We start from the raw sequence: 14,180 nt of genomic DNA, 5'->3' as shown, positions 1-14,180 counted from the left end.
AACTTCTTGAATGTCAACTGATTAAGTATACGTGCATACTATAGGCCTTGACTGATTATTTGCGAGCACGTAATTTAGCATACCGAGCAAACCAAGGTGAGTTCACACTTTCACAAGGCATGGGATTCCAAATGCTTAGGAATAGGTAAAAGATTTAAACCAACACCGCGTGATCTCCTGGTTTGGAACACGTACACACCCTCCTAATTGAAGGGTGACAACATGTGATAAGGAACTAATTGGAAACTACGTGATCTCCTGGCTTGGAACACGTACACACCCTCTATAATGAAGGGTGACAACATGGAATCTAGACCAAAACTCTATCATTAAGTCCCTCATTTTTATATCGACTTAATCGCCGGGCCAATGGCGAGCGGGTCATTAGTTAGATAGCGCTATTTAGGTTTGACAAGCCTCACACCGTGCCGCAGAGGACGGGCATAACTAATGGATCTGGGCACTAGTCAATGATGATAGACATTGACGTCAGGGCACCAACTTAGTTTAGTCAGTTGTCGATATGGTAAACAGGTCTAGTGGTTAACATGGGGAAGCCTCCACCAACTATGGAAACGTTTGGGGAAACAGGGTAAACTGAGTAACTTACAACTTACAAATGAACTCCTGGTTTTGAAACAACTTAACAATGAACACCAACTGTGAACTCGCTCAACTTTGTTGTTGACTCGCTGTTACATGCCTTGCAGGTCGTTAGGTACTCATGGAGCTTGCACGGGGAGGCGTGGTCATTGTGGGACATGGATTGTCATATACCATGTCAAACATTTGATACATTTGAACTTTTGTTTTGGTTTTAAACATTATGCTTCCGCTGATTACTTAAACTATGTTTTGTTTGAACACCAATTATATTGTGCTTGGGTTATATATTTACTTACACGCTATGTTCAATATGATTGGTGGCTTGATCCTGGTCAGTCACGCCTCCAAGCGGTGGTACTCCGCATGTGGATTTTGGGGGTGTGACACGGTCGACACCAGTGAGACAAGGAGCATATCCTCTATGTTGTCGCCTTCCGGCCCAAGGCCCATCAGCCCACATGCTCTTACACCTCTCCGGCTATAAATAGAGACCTCAGTTCACAAGTTAAACATTCTATTCCCTCTACTCTCACTCTTTACACACTTTAATATCCTCAAAGCAGATACTTATTCTCACGCTGGAGTCTGGTTAAGAGGGAAACCCCCATATTCCCCTCTTAACGAGCTAACAGTGTTCTGTTTTGCAAGATTAGCGGATCATTAAGAAGCTCAGAAAGTGATAAGAAGATTAACCCTTATGGTAGAAACATAAATCAAACTAATCAACCCTAAAATTAGTTCCGTGTTTCTTCAACTGTAATCTTACATATAAAATTACCACGAAACTTTTCTTTGAGTATACAAAATTGTATTGTAGTCTTTGTATGATGTCGATTACCCTACTGTTGGTAAATGTTTATATATATATATATATATATATATATATAGGTAGCCGCTAAAATGAAAACCACCTCCAGTTGTAAGAACTGAGAGCACCACTTTCTAGCCATTAGATCTTCAAGATCTTCAAGATCAATGGATAAGATTAAAAGTAACTAAAAATAATATGAAATATTTTTTGTCTTATTATGTCTTTAATATTTAAATCCAAAAGGGTAATTTAGTAAAATGACTCTATTTTGTCCTTTTGTCTTTATTGTTTTTTATAAGTTTTTGGTATTATTATATTACTTTTTATTTTTTAAACATAATTTTTTTATTGAAAGCATTTTTAAATTCAGATTTTTTTTAAAAGATTTTTTTATACTTTTTACATTTTACCTTTTACGTTAAACTTTTTACGTTTTATGTTTTTATGTTTTACGTTTTACGTTAATAAGTTTACGTTTTACGCTTTATGTTAAACTTTTTACGTTTTACATTTTACGTTAAACTTTTTCCGTTTTACGTTTTTACGTTTTACGTTTTTACGTTTTACGTTTTTACGTTTTACGTTTTTACATTAACCTTTTTACGTTTTACGTTAAACTTTTTACGTTTTACGTTAAAAACTTTACATTTTACGTAAACTTTTTACGTTTTACGTTTTACTTTTTACGTTTTGCGTTTTACGTAAAACATTTTACGTTTTACATTAAACATTTTACGTTTTTACGTTTTACGTTTTATGTAAAACTTTTTACGTTTAACGTTAAACTTTTTACGTTTTACGTTAAACTTTTTACGTTTTACGTAAAAGTTTACGGTTTAACTTTTTTTTTCACAAAAACTTTTTTACACAAAAGCTTTTTTACGCAAGACGAATGCACCCATAAATCGCAAACTCGGTAGGTGTCTCAGATAGATTGTTATCGTCATCGACTGGGGAAAAGAATATAAAAAACCAACGACATCAAAACAAAAGTGTATCTCGAAAAAAAACGGGGTTTGGCTCAGATTTTCCAATAATTAAAAGGCTGCAAAGTGGGGTTGCGGGTTCAAAAACATACCCTCCACCATCGTTGCCACGCCATCGTCATCAAAAATCTAGTTTTTTTTTTTCATCATCGCCACCCAAGAACCCATAGTTCAAAAACTCAATATCAACACACAGTTAATTCCCCACCTGCAACAAACCACACTTCAAAATCAAGTTATATGAAACCCCATCACAGATTCAAAATCAAAAACATTATACAGGATTCAAAATCAAAAATTTAAGAACACCCACCAAAAGAACAACCCCAAAGTAGGTATTTTAATAGAAGCAATACCTGGTAAAAATACCCAAATCAAAGGAAAACCCAACAAACAATATCAAACAAACATGTTCTGCCACCGACCACTACATCCCCACACCACCAAACCCACCGCCGCCGCAACCCCACCCCATCCTCGATGTGAATCTGGTCGGCGATGGCTTCAAGTAGAAGAAGCAGAGAACAACATAACACCACATCTCATCACAACGATGATGATGGCGGCGGTGGTGATGTCGCCGGACGGGAAAGGATGGAGAAGATGAAGGGGGCGGCGAATGGGGGCGGCGATCGACCGCGATGGTGATGTCCAGAGAGGGATGAGTTTCAAAATCTTCATCAGGTAGAGGGATGAGTTTCAAAATCTTCATCAGTTAGTGGGTAGGGTTCAGAGGGCTGAAGGTGTGGAAGATGATGGTGGTGAGGTATTTCAAGAGAAAGAGAGAGAGATATGAGAGATGGGGTGAAAAGAAGGTTTGGAACTTCAAATGAGGTCTGCAACTTTAAAGGAAGAGAGAGAGAGGGTGAGATATAAATTGTCACACCCCAACCGATGGCGGAATTATCGGGGCATGGCACTGAGCGAAACAGATTGTCCAGAAGTTTTCACAACAATTATCATTACTATTCAAATTATATAATACGTCCCATACCGTACCTTAAAGTAAACAAATTATTACAGATAACAACTAGTCAAATATTCTGTTCCGACAACTCAGATTTTAAATATAAAAATTGTTTTTCTATGTCTAGAGACTCGATCCGCAAGATCTACAGACAACTATGCTCTAGACTCTTATTCTAGCTTCGCCTTCCTAGCAGCTAATCATCTTAAACACCTGTCACATACGTTAAAATAAAGTCAATACATATAATGTAAAGGTGAGCATACAAGTTTGACAATAGAATAGTAGAGTTCGACATAATTTACGCATAACCAGCACGTACACATAGGAAAACGAAGCATGTTACACTACAAAAAAATGCCATATAGTGGCACACATTTCTTGTGGCATTTATGTTTTATGCCACTAGTTTAAGTTTTAGTGGCACTTTGTGTATGCCATTATTGGTTAGGACATACTTTTGGTGACATTTAACTTTTGTGACACTAATTTAAGTGTTTAGTGGCACTTTGTGTATGCCATAATTGCTTAACATAACACTTTTAATGGCATTTAACTTTTATGACACTAATTTAGATCCTCAATAGTACTTTATGTATACCATATTTGCTTGACACACATTTTCAATTATTACTTTTAAATCCTATGTCACTAAATCACAAATGTAATACAAGTATTGTTGCTAATCAAATAATATTTTTAATACATTGCTTATTTACCGATGTAACTCGTGAGTCCGTTTTGCTAAATAGGTCGGGTTTGTGTTAAGCCGACTAAGTGGCAGGTTGATATGTTTAACCCATATATACTTTATTTTTTATTTTTTAACAATGTGTTTATGTTATAAAATATATTGATTGGATATTTTATGTCAGAATTATAACATAAAAAAATTAACACAATATTTTATAATTAAAAAATAATGATTTTATATACATTTGTATTTGTTTTATTAAATATCAATTTAAAATATTGGCATGCGAAAGAAAAAAAAATAGGGTCATAAACAAGTCTTGTTCGAGTCAACCGGCTAATATTCATGTCGTGTTCATACTCTTATATTTAACACTATTTTCAGGTTCGAATTGAATCCGTTAACCCCACAAACACAACTTATTTAACACCACTATCACTAAACTTTTAATTTTTAACAAAGATTTAAAACACTTATCTAAAATTTTCTTATTTCCCTCCATAAAATTTCCCCTAAATATTTTTCCGCCCAAAATCCCCATTCCTCTTCAACCAAATGGCATCTTCATCTTCACTCACTCTCTAAAAACCTCTCTACATCATCCAGAACCTTCATCTCAAACCCTAGCTCAACCACCGTCTTCCACCACCTCTCTCCGCTACACCTCTTCCGCCTCCACTCTCCGGCCACCGGCGGCCCTCACTTCTCAACCCTCCGGTGCTCTGCTGCCGGTTCCGAGACCGGATTCTTCACCAAACTAGGACGGTTGATCAAAGAGAAGGCGAAGAAAGACGTCGAGAAGATATTCTCCGGTGGATTTACGAAAACGAGAGACAATTTGGCGGTTATTGATGAGTTGTTGCTGTATTGGAATCTGTCGGATACGGATCGAGTTCTGGATGAGATTGAAGAGGTACTTTTGTTAATGTTTATGTGAATTTAATTGTTGATTAGAGAGCATTGCTAAGTGGAATGACATTTGGATGTGAGTGGTTATGGCTGTGCAGAACTGATTGAGATGTATATAGACAAACTGATACGATACCGGTAGTGCAAAAATACCAAAAAGTATCTAAACCGATTCGGTTAGTAAAAATGAGTACATGTAATGATGTTGTTCCGTCGATAACGGTTCAGTATGGTATCCTCGGTATAGTTTACAATACAAATAAGTACCTTATTTTAAACACAACTCTGTTTTCAGTAAAATTTATATTGAAATGACGAAATCGAGAGATAATTTGGCAGTTATTGATGAGCTACTCCTGTACTGGAATCTCTTTGATACCGATTGTGTGATAGATGAAATTGAAGAGGTAGTTTTATGATGTTTTTATTGTGAAGTTTATGTGAATTTTAGTGTTGATTAGAGAGGATTGTTGCAACTGGAATGACATTTGGATCTGAGAGGTTATGATTTGTAATTAGGTTGCAAAACTGATTTTGTGTGTACTGATAGGTAGTGCAAAAGTACTAAACCGTATCTTAACCGACTCGTATCGAAACTGGAGGTACCGAGGTAGTTTATAATATTTTTGTTGTGAAATATACCTGAATTTTAGTGTTGATTAGGGAGAATTGGTGTAACTGAAGTAAAATGGGATTTGAGTGGTTAAGATACGTAATTAGGTGCAGAACTGATTTGAGATGTATTTTATGTCTACCAATAGGTAGTGCAAAAATACTAAAAAGATTCTGAACTGAATCATATCGAAACTGAAGAGGTAGTTTTGTAACATTTTTATTGGAAGATTTATGTGAATTTTAGTATTGATTAGGGAGAAGTGCTGCAACAGGAATGACATTGGATTTGAATGGTAATGATTTGCGATTAGATGACTAAAGGATTTGGTCAATGAAAAACTAGTGTTGACTTCTGAGAGGTGATTATTATATAAATATGTTAGGCAATTATTGATTATGATTCAGAATATCTACCTTCCAAATATCAGATTAAACGTTGTAAGAAAACAAAGTAATGGAAATAATCAGATTGAATATGTAATTAATTTGTTGGGTTTTTGGTGGGTTTTCATTTTAATTATTTTTTGCCATATCAAACAGCTGAAAACACAGACTGCTTACAACCAAACCCGAAACTTGTTTTGTGCTCATAAAAGATAGAAATTTGATGATCAGTAATCAGTCATGTGCATAGGTTAGTAAATTATTCAATGAAAATATGTCTTATCTTCTATGCTTTTAGGCATTATTGGTGTCGGATTTTGGCCCAAAGATTACAATAAAGATTGCTGAGAGCTTGCGGGATGATATATATGCTGGAAAGCTCGAATCGTGAACTGAAATAAAGGCAAGTGTTGTGAATGTGATTTTAATTTATAATTTTTCACTGCAAAACGTTACGTGTAAATGAAAATAAAGTACACTGCAAAACATTACAAGCTTCCGAAAAATTTTCACTCCTTTCTTATTAGTATATTATGTAGGATGCTTTGAAGAAGAGTGTGCTGGATATCTTGACGACCAAAGCTGCTAAAACGGAGCTTAAACTTGGATTCAGGTTTGTGTAACGCATGTCTTGGGATCTTACGCATGTTTCTATTTCTATGTTCTTAGTTTGTTGATGATTATTATTAATGATGTTATTTATATAGGAAACCGGCAGTAATCGTGATAGTTGGTGTTAATGGAGGTGGAAAAACTACATCTCTTGGTATATCTAATGATCATGGATTTTACATTGTATCTTTTTATTTCGTTAATATTCTGCTGAGTCCAGTTCGGTTTGAAACAACTGATTTTTGGTGTTTTAGTGGCAGGGAAACTAAACTGGCTTATCGGTTGAAGAGTGAAGGTGCTTCAGCGAGTTCATGATTTGTTGATACTTTTATCATTCGGAGTAAAATGTCATTTCGTCCTTTAGGTTTGGCCAGTTTTACGATTTTTGTACAAAAGTTTGTTTTTCCCCATTTGGATCCAAAAGGTTTGAAATCTTGTCATTTTCATCCGGCTTGTTAACTCCATCCATTTTTCTCCATTAAGTCAGGGGTATTTCTGTCTTTTTTGTTAACTTAAAGGGCAATTCGGTGTAATGGATTCGGTCAGGGGTATTTTAAATGCTTGTACATAAAGTGAAAAAGACCGGGTTGCTCTTTAAGTTAACCAAAAAAGACAAAAATGCCCCTGACTTAACGAAGAAAAAATGGATGGAGTTAACGAGCTGGATGAAAATAGCAAGATTTCAAACCTTTTGAATCCAGATGCAGAAAAACAAACATTTGGACGTAAGTCGCAAAACTGTCCAAATCTCAGGGACGAAAATGGCATTTTACTCTTTAACATTTTATGTCTTCGTATAGTAAAGAGTTAAATCTTGAAAACTTGTATGATCAATTGATGTACAACAGAGTGAAGTATCTTTTGGTTACTCTACTAAATAATTATATTAAAAATCTGTAGATATTATTGGCGGCTGGTGATATATTCAGGGCTGCTGTGAGTGACCAACTGGAAATTTGGGCCGAAAGAACAGGCTGCGAGATTGTATCAGCTGAAAAAGAGAAAGCAAAAGCATCAGCAGGTAGACTGCTAAGTTATAGCATATATTTTGAATGGATTATGCAATGCATTGAGTCAAACTTATCATGGTAAATCAGAATTGATATGGCATATAGTAATAATACAATGGACGGATCTGATTATGACATTAACAGTTAAGTCAATTGCATTTGCTAAATTTGATAATAGTAAAACTATATATGTTCTGTCACTATGTGTTTATAGTGGTACCAATTCCCATTTCTATCCTCGAGCTTATCGTAAATTTACAGATGTGGTCTTGAGCTGACTAGTACAAAAAGAGTTTCATAATAAGTAATTAGTTGAGAAATAAATTTTCGACTATGTATGATGGAAAATGAGAAATGAAAATGAGTTTGAATTATATATCTGTTTAAACAATATTATATCTTATTCAAAATACTAATTTATCATTAACTAAGGCATGGTGTAACTATGCCAAGGTGCTTGTCACAATTAAGAAGTAATTTATTCAAGCCTCCTATCATTACAAGAATTATGAGCTTTAGTGACGACAGCATTAGCGGCGACTGCTAATATGTCCACTGAAATCCAACCACCTCCGGTAACGTCCACTGAAATCCAACCACCTCCGACGACAGACACGGTTACGGTTCTTTATACTATTGTTTATTTTAGTTATATAGTCATATTTCTTGATTTTATATAGTGTTTGTAGGTCACCTCCACTAAAATGCAACCACTTCCGATCATCTCCGTTGAAATCTGGTCACCTCTACTGAAATCCGGCCATCTCCACTAGAATCTGGTCACCTCAGTAGCAGCGTCGCACTGCATGCACTCCTCAGCAGCAGCGCCCCACGCAACAGCGGCGGCTGCACGATCGCAGCAGTAGCGGCTGCACTGCAATGCATCATATTAAAAAATTATGGCCGATTAATACTGTTTAGGAACAATTCCCATACGGAGAGATATATGATTTGGTCTTGTCAACCCTTATCAATATGTTAAACAAGACGATCAGCACGTTACAAACTGAGAGGAAGAAACTGCAAGAAGTTCTTCAAGCTGCTTCGTACAAGAAGGAATTGGATTCCGCGAGGAGTAAAATTAAGGAGCTTCAGAGACAGTTTCAACTTGAAGCGAATCAGACGAAAGGGCAGCTGTTGTTGTTAAAGCAACAAGTCGGAATTCTTCAAAAGAAAGAAAAAGATGCAGTCAGAAAAGATATTGATATTGATAAAAAGCTAAAAACTTTAGAGGAGTTAGAAGTGGATGTTGTGGAGCTTAAGCAGAAGAACCGAGAGCTTTAGCATGAGATGAAAGAGTTAGTTATTAAGCTCGATGCAGCTGAGGCTAGAATCGCGACATTATCCAGTACTACCGAGGTAACTCTTCGTTATACGATAAGTTGATCTTTACTTCATTAATTCATTGATGTTTTTGATAATTGTAATGTGTTTTTTTCATGGTGTTACAGATGGAAATGGTGGTGAATGTTAGAGAATGAGTAACACAAACTCCTGAAGTTAAGGAATGAGTAACACAAACTCCTGACGCTTCCGCCAATCATTCTACTGACGGAAGTGCACTTGGTTCTTCAACGGTTAGTAAGATGCAATATGCGGACTTTGAAAAGAGACCATCTAGGACCGCACGTCCTCCGCCCTAACGGACAGGTGGGGCTCCTGCTGCCACCTCTAATCTGGTGGTGTCTGGAGGTGGGCCTCCTCCACCTCCCCCACCAGAGAGGCTGGGAGTTAAATTCTCTCCATTTCCCAAGACATATCGTCACTTGTATCCTTTATTGAATTTACATCATCTGCAACTATGCTAATTTATAAGTTAATAAAGCTTCTTACAAAATGCCACTATTATTAAGATATTAATAAAAAAACAAAGGAAATAAAATTATGCCTACCAGCTTCGACAAGTATTATGTAGCAACATAGTGTAACTTATGTTTAAAAGTATGACCTACTGCTGATCTGATTTTTTTAAAGCTTGATTTCTATTCCCTCACTCATTGTAGTATTATTAAATCATGATCTTCAATTGTGACTTGCTTTATGAAGTTTGTCTATTGATTGTTAATGGGTCATGTTCTATTTTGTTACAGCTTTTATGCACTAGATCAAGACTACAAGAACCGTTCAGTTGGAAAACCTTTGTGATTTTATTCAAACTGAAACATCCTACAACGTACCGTCTAAGGCAACCACTTCATCTATATCTATGAAGAACACAACTCTCAAACCAGAATAGAATAACGGAGGTCAGCATATCATTATCATGCCCATCTTTAATTTCTTCAGTTTTCTTTCTTAGAGTTCCCATTTTACTTTAGCTTTTAGGTTTTAACTGAATGTTATCTTTTAATATAACAAAATCGGTGCAAAACTATCCATGAATCTACTGAAAAGAAGGTAGATGTAACTTCAAAAGATGAACAAAATGAAAGCCTTCCAAATCCGACAATTTATCTTCGATTTTATTTGTAGTCACCCAATCTATTATAGTCATTACATATCTAGTTAGTTATATTCTGTGGCTAGTGGTTGGATCTTCATGTGAAAAACATGTATTTGGTATTTGTCTTTCTTTATTTTCTAAATCACGGATGGCATTACATTTTAGGCACTTTTGATCCATCTGAACATGTTTTTAGTTTTCAATATACATGTATATGACACAACAGAATTGCTCACATGACACCTTTGTTAGGATGCTACATATGGTTTCTATGCTAATCTATATATTTTGGCTTAAGGCATGCATCTATTCTTTTTCTAGTTTCATATATTTTGCATTGCTGATGCTTAATTATATGGTTGATCATGGCAGAGTTGACATCATGTAAAGCATGGGAGGAATAGAGATAACAAGATTCATGGATCGCTTGGAGCTAATTTTTTTATAGTAATATTCCTACCTGAAGACTTATGTTGTAAATATTTGGAATATGTTATGTATTGAACTTATAGTTGAAATTATGATATTATAATTTCTACATTTTATAGTTGTACATTTTATTTTATTCAAACTGATTTAGTGTGTTTTTAATTAGAAAGAATTGTTACCCACAATCTGTGCTACAAAAGTCCTTTTTTATAGTGGCACAAACTAAAGTGCCACTAAAAGTAGAATAGATATATAACTAGGAAAAGTTTTTACTGGCACAAAATTTGTGCCACTAAAAACCCAAAACTTTACAGCGGCAGATTAAAAAGTGCCACTAAATGGCTTTAGTGTCACCACTTCTAGTGGCACTTTTTTTGTGTGCCGCTCATTCCAACATGGGCCTTTAGTGGCATTTATTTGGTTTTTTATGGCACTTTTTGTATGCCACTAGATGGCAATTTTTTTGTAGTGACTGCCCGAGGCAGTTCGCAATACATGATTACCACCGTAATCCATGCAAGTAATTGTCCTTAACAACCCCCGTGTGAACGGGTGCTAAGTCCAAACTATAGTACTATCGTCGTTAAGGCAGGTAGACAGCATTCCACGTGTAAACATAACAACAAGCATTCATTTAGTCACGTAATATATGCAGTAACGGTTAGCGTTTGAAATAATTGAGTAGTGTGTTCGATTGTGATTTAGAATAAGTAACGTATGTAACACCAAAAGTGCTGAAAGCAAAGAGGGGTCGAGTATACTCACAGTGATTGATGGATTGAAGGGAGCACTTGTGAGTAGGGTTAGCCTGAATAGTTCGATAGCATAACGATGAGCAACGCGTAAAACGAAAACAAGTGTTGGAGGGTCGGACAGCCTGGTCGATCGGACGGTAGGTCCAATCGGACGGCTTGACCGTTCGGTTAACCAGTCCGTTCGGACAGTCTGTCCGGTCGGTCGGTAGGCCGATCGGATGGACTGTTCGAGTGGATTGTTTCTTCCTTTGAGAAGAATGTGTTTGTGTACTATGGTTTGACTTTTGAAGTTTTCGTTGTAGCATTTGAAAACATTGAAGTATCCTTACCTTTCAGGTCGATCAATCAAACGGACCGTTCGATCGGTCGGCTTAACCGATCGGTTAGGTACTTCAGCAACAAGTTCTTATCAGGGTGTCACCTGGTCAGACGGCTTGACCGATCGGGTGGCACTCCAACGCGTTGAACATGTTGAAAATCGGTTAAGTGTTGAAGCATAGTATCTCATGATCCGAAGAGTAATTCAAATAAGTCCGTAGTCCGATCGAACAGCATTTCATTCAATACTAGACTGCATGAAATTGTTAAAGTGTGGGGCCATGTGCTAGCTTGGCCTGGTCGATCGGCTAGCTTGTCCGATCGGCTAGGCTGTCCGTTCGGACAGTCAGCCCGACCGGTCAGCTTCCTGACCTGGTCGTCCTGTTCGTCTAACACTTGGTTGTTCTGATGGTTTGTCGTTATATCGAGGTGCCTTGACAACGTGTTGAACCATAGGACCCTCGTTGTTACTTGTTCCTCCTGATCGGACAGGAATCACCCAAGTCCGGTCGGTGAAGTGTTCAGAACAGAGCTTAACGTTTAACCCGAAATCGGTGAACCTCGTGAATAGAATCCAGATCTTGAGTCGTGCAACCACCGAAATGATTAGCAAGCCGGCACAAGTTCCGTTTCTATCGGTTTGAAGGCATTGAGTGTAAAAGAGTTGAAAGAAGGTTGGAAAAACCATCTTTCAATCCTTTTCACCGGGAAATGTTCAGATCTATGAAAGATCTTTGCTTGTTTATGTGGAAATCGGCTAGATCCAAGTGATTCTTGGTGGATTGAAGCCAAAACATGAAGTTCTTCAAGAACACCATGATGACATCATCCTAGAACACTTGAATCTTGATGATTTCATGGTTAGAATCAAGATTTGAAAGATAGAAAGGTGTAAGAGTGTGCATAGATCAAGAAAGTACAAGATTTAGGATGAAATCTTACCGGAATCGAGAGAAATCTGAGAAAAAGGATGAGAGCACGAGCTGGTCGGTCAGAGCTTTCCAAAAGTGGTAAAGATGACAATGACAAGGGTATTTATAGGATGCCAAAAGTGGAAAGGGCTAGCCAGTCGGCCAGGCATCCCGGTCGGATAGCCTGTCCGGTCGGACAGCAGTCCAATCGGACAGCAGTCCGATCGGCTGGGCCGTTTGATCGGCTGAGAGCCTGATCGTTCAGCTGCTTGATTCGAGCGTTCGGTGTGGCGATTTTTTGATATTTCGATTTCGATTGCAATTGATGAGAATACGATAGAGTTTCCTATTCAAATTACTTTTAATCCCAACCACTGTATCTAACATACAATCACCTATGTCTCGCGCTGTCTTTTCGCCACCAATTATCATAATTCGATTTCGATTGAGTTTGACTGAGTTTCGAGTTTCGATTCGAGTTTCGATTGATTACCACACATAACATAAAGTAAACATGCACAAGTAACACATAAGGCACACACACACGTATAATAACATCAAAGTTGCATAATCTAAGTTTCGAGTTCGATGATGATTTGATTAGCTTGATTATTGATTAATTGACTTTATCGCATTGTTACTTCCAATTATTCAGAGTCGTAAAGCGGTTCGCGTCAATGAACATTCGATTACTTTGATTAATAACACTTACTCCACATAATACAACTAACGAAATCATAAAAATAGACTAGCTACAGTCAAAGGAGTCAATCTTGACTTTGACTTTGACTTTCGGTGACACGGGGTGTTATAGCCTCCCCTTGTTTAGGGAATTTCGTTCCGAAATTAGGCTGAAAGTTGTACATCACCTTGAATCATGCTTGACAATTTTCTCTCTCTAGACTTTCACTTGAACAACTGCGGGTACTTCGCCTCCATGTCGCTTTCGAGTTCCCAAGTGAACTCTGCGCCTCGTTTGCCTTCCCATCGGACTTTCACAATAGGAATGCGCGAGCATCTGAGTTGCTTGGTTTGGCGATCCATGATTTCGACATGCTTCTCCATGAAGTGTAGCGTTTCGTTTATCTGAAGGTCGTCGAGAGGTACAATTAGATCATGCTCAGCCAGGCATTTTCGGAGGTTTGACACATGGAAAGTCGGGTGGACGTTACTAAGTTCCTCCGGTAGTTCGAGTCTGTAGGCGACTTTTCCGATCCTTTCCAAAATCTTAAAAGGTCCAACATATCGAGGCGCTAGTTTCCCTTTCTTACCGAATCTGGCCACACCCTTCCAAGGTGATACCTTTAGGAGTACGTAGTCGCCAACGTCGAATTCAAGGGGCTTGCGTCTTTTATCGGCGTAACTTTTCTGTCTATCCCGGGCATTCGACAAGTTGTCTCGAATCTGGAGGACTTTGTCAGTCGTTTCTTGCAATAGCTCAGGACCGGTTAATTGCGAGTGACCGATCTCGTGCCACACAATAGGCGATCGACATCTTCTTCCATATAGGGCCTCAAATGGTGCCATTTGGATGCTGGTATGATAACTGCTATTGTACGAGAATTCGACTAGCGGCAGATATTTGTTCCAATTACCACCGAAGTCTATGACACACGCATGGAGTGTGTCTTCAAGAGTACGGATCGTTCTTTCAGTCTGTCCGTCGGTTTGGGGATGGAATGCGGTACTTAAGTTAAGCGACGTACCAAGAGCGGCTTGAAACGTTTCCC

General features: G+C 37.6%; 1 long non-coding RNA gene and 1 pseudogene across 1 annotated transcript; both read left to right on the top strand.

Annotated features, from left to right (window-relative positions):
- Positions 1–2,901: 2,901 nt before the first annotated feature.
- Positions 2,902–8,264, top strand: LOC110895749 (annotated as a pseudogene).
- A 2-nt stretch (positions 8,265–8,266) lies between these two features.
- On the top strand, positions 8,267–10,584 carry LOC110895748. Its single transcript, XR_002567344.2, has 4 exons — positions 8,267–8,953; positions 9,046–9,171; positions 9,685–9,840; positions 10,410–10,584. It is a non-coding gene; the product is annotated as an uncharacterized LOC110895748 (long non-coding RNA).
- The last annotated feature ends 3,596 nt before the right edge of the window (positions 10,585–14,180 follow it).

This window comes from Helianthus annuus, chromosome 12 (genome assembly GCF_002127325.2).
Source record: "Helianthus annuus cultivar XRQ/B chromosome 12, HanXRQr2.0-SUNRISE, whole genome shotgun sequence".
In the NCBI taxonomy this organism is placed as follows: domain Eukaryota; kingdom Viridiplantae; phylum Streptophyta; class Magnoliopsida; order Asterales; family Asteraceae; genus Helianthus; species Helianthus annuus.
This window is presented reverse-complemented; position numbering and strand designations above follow the sequence as displayed.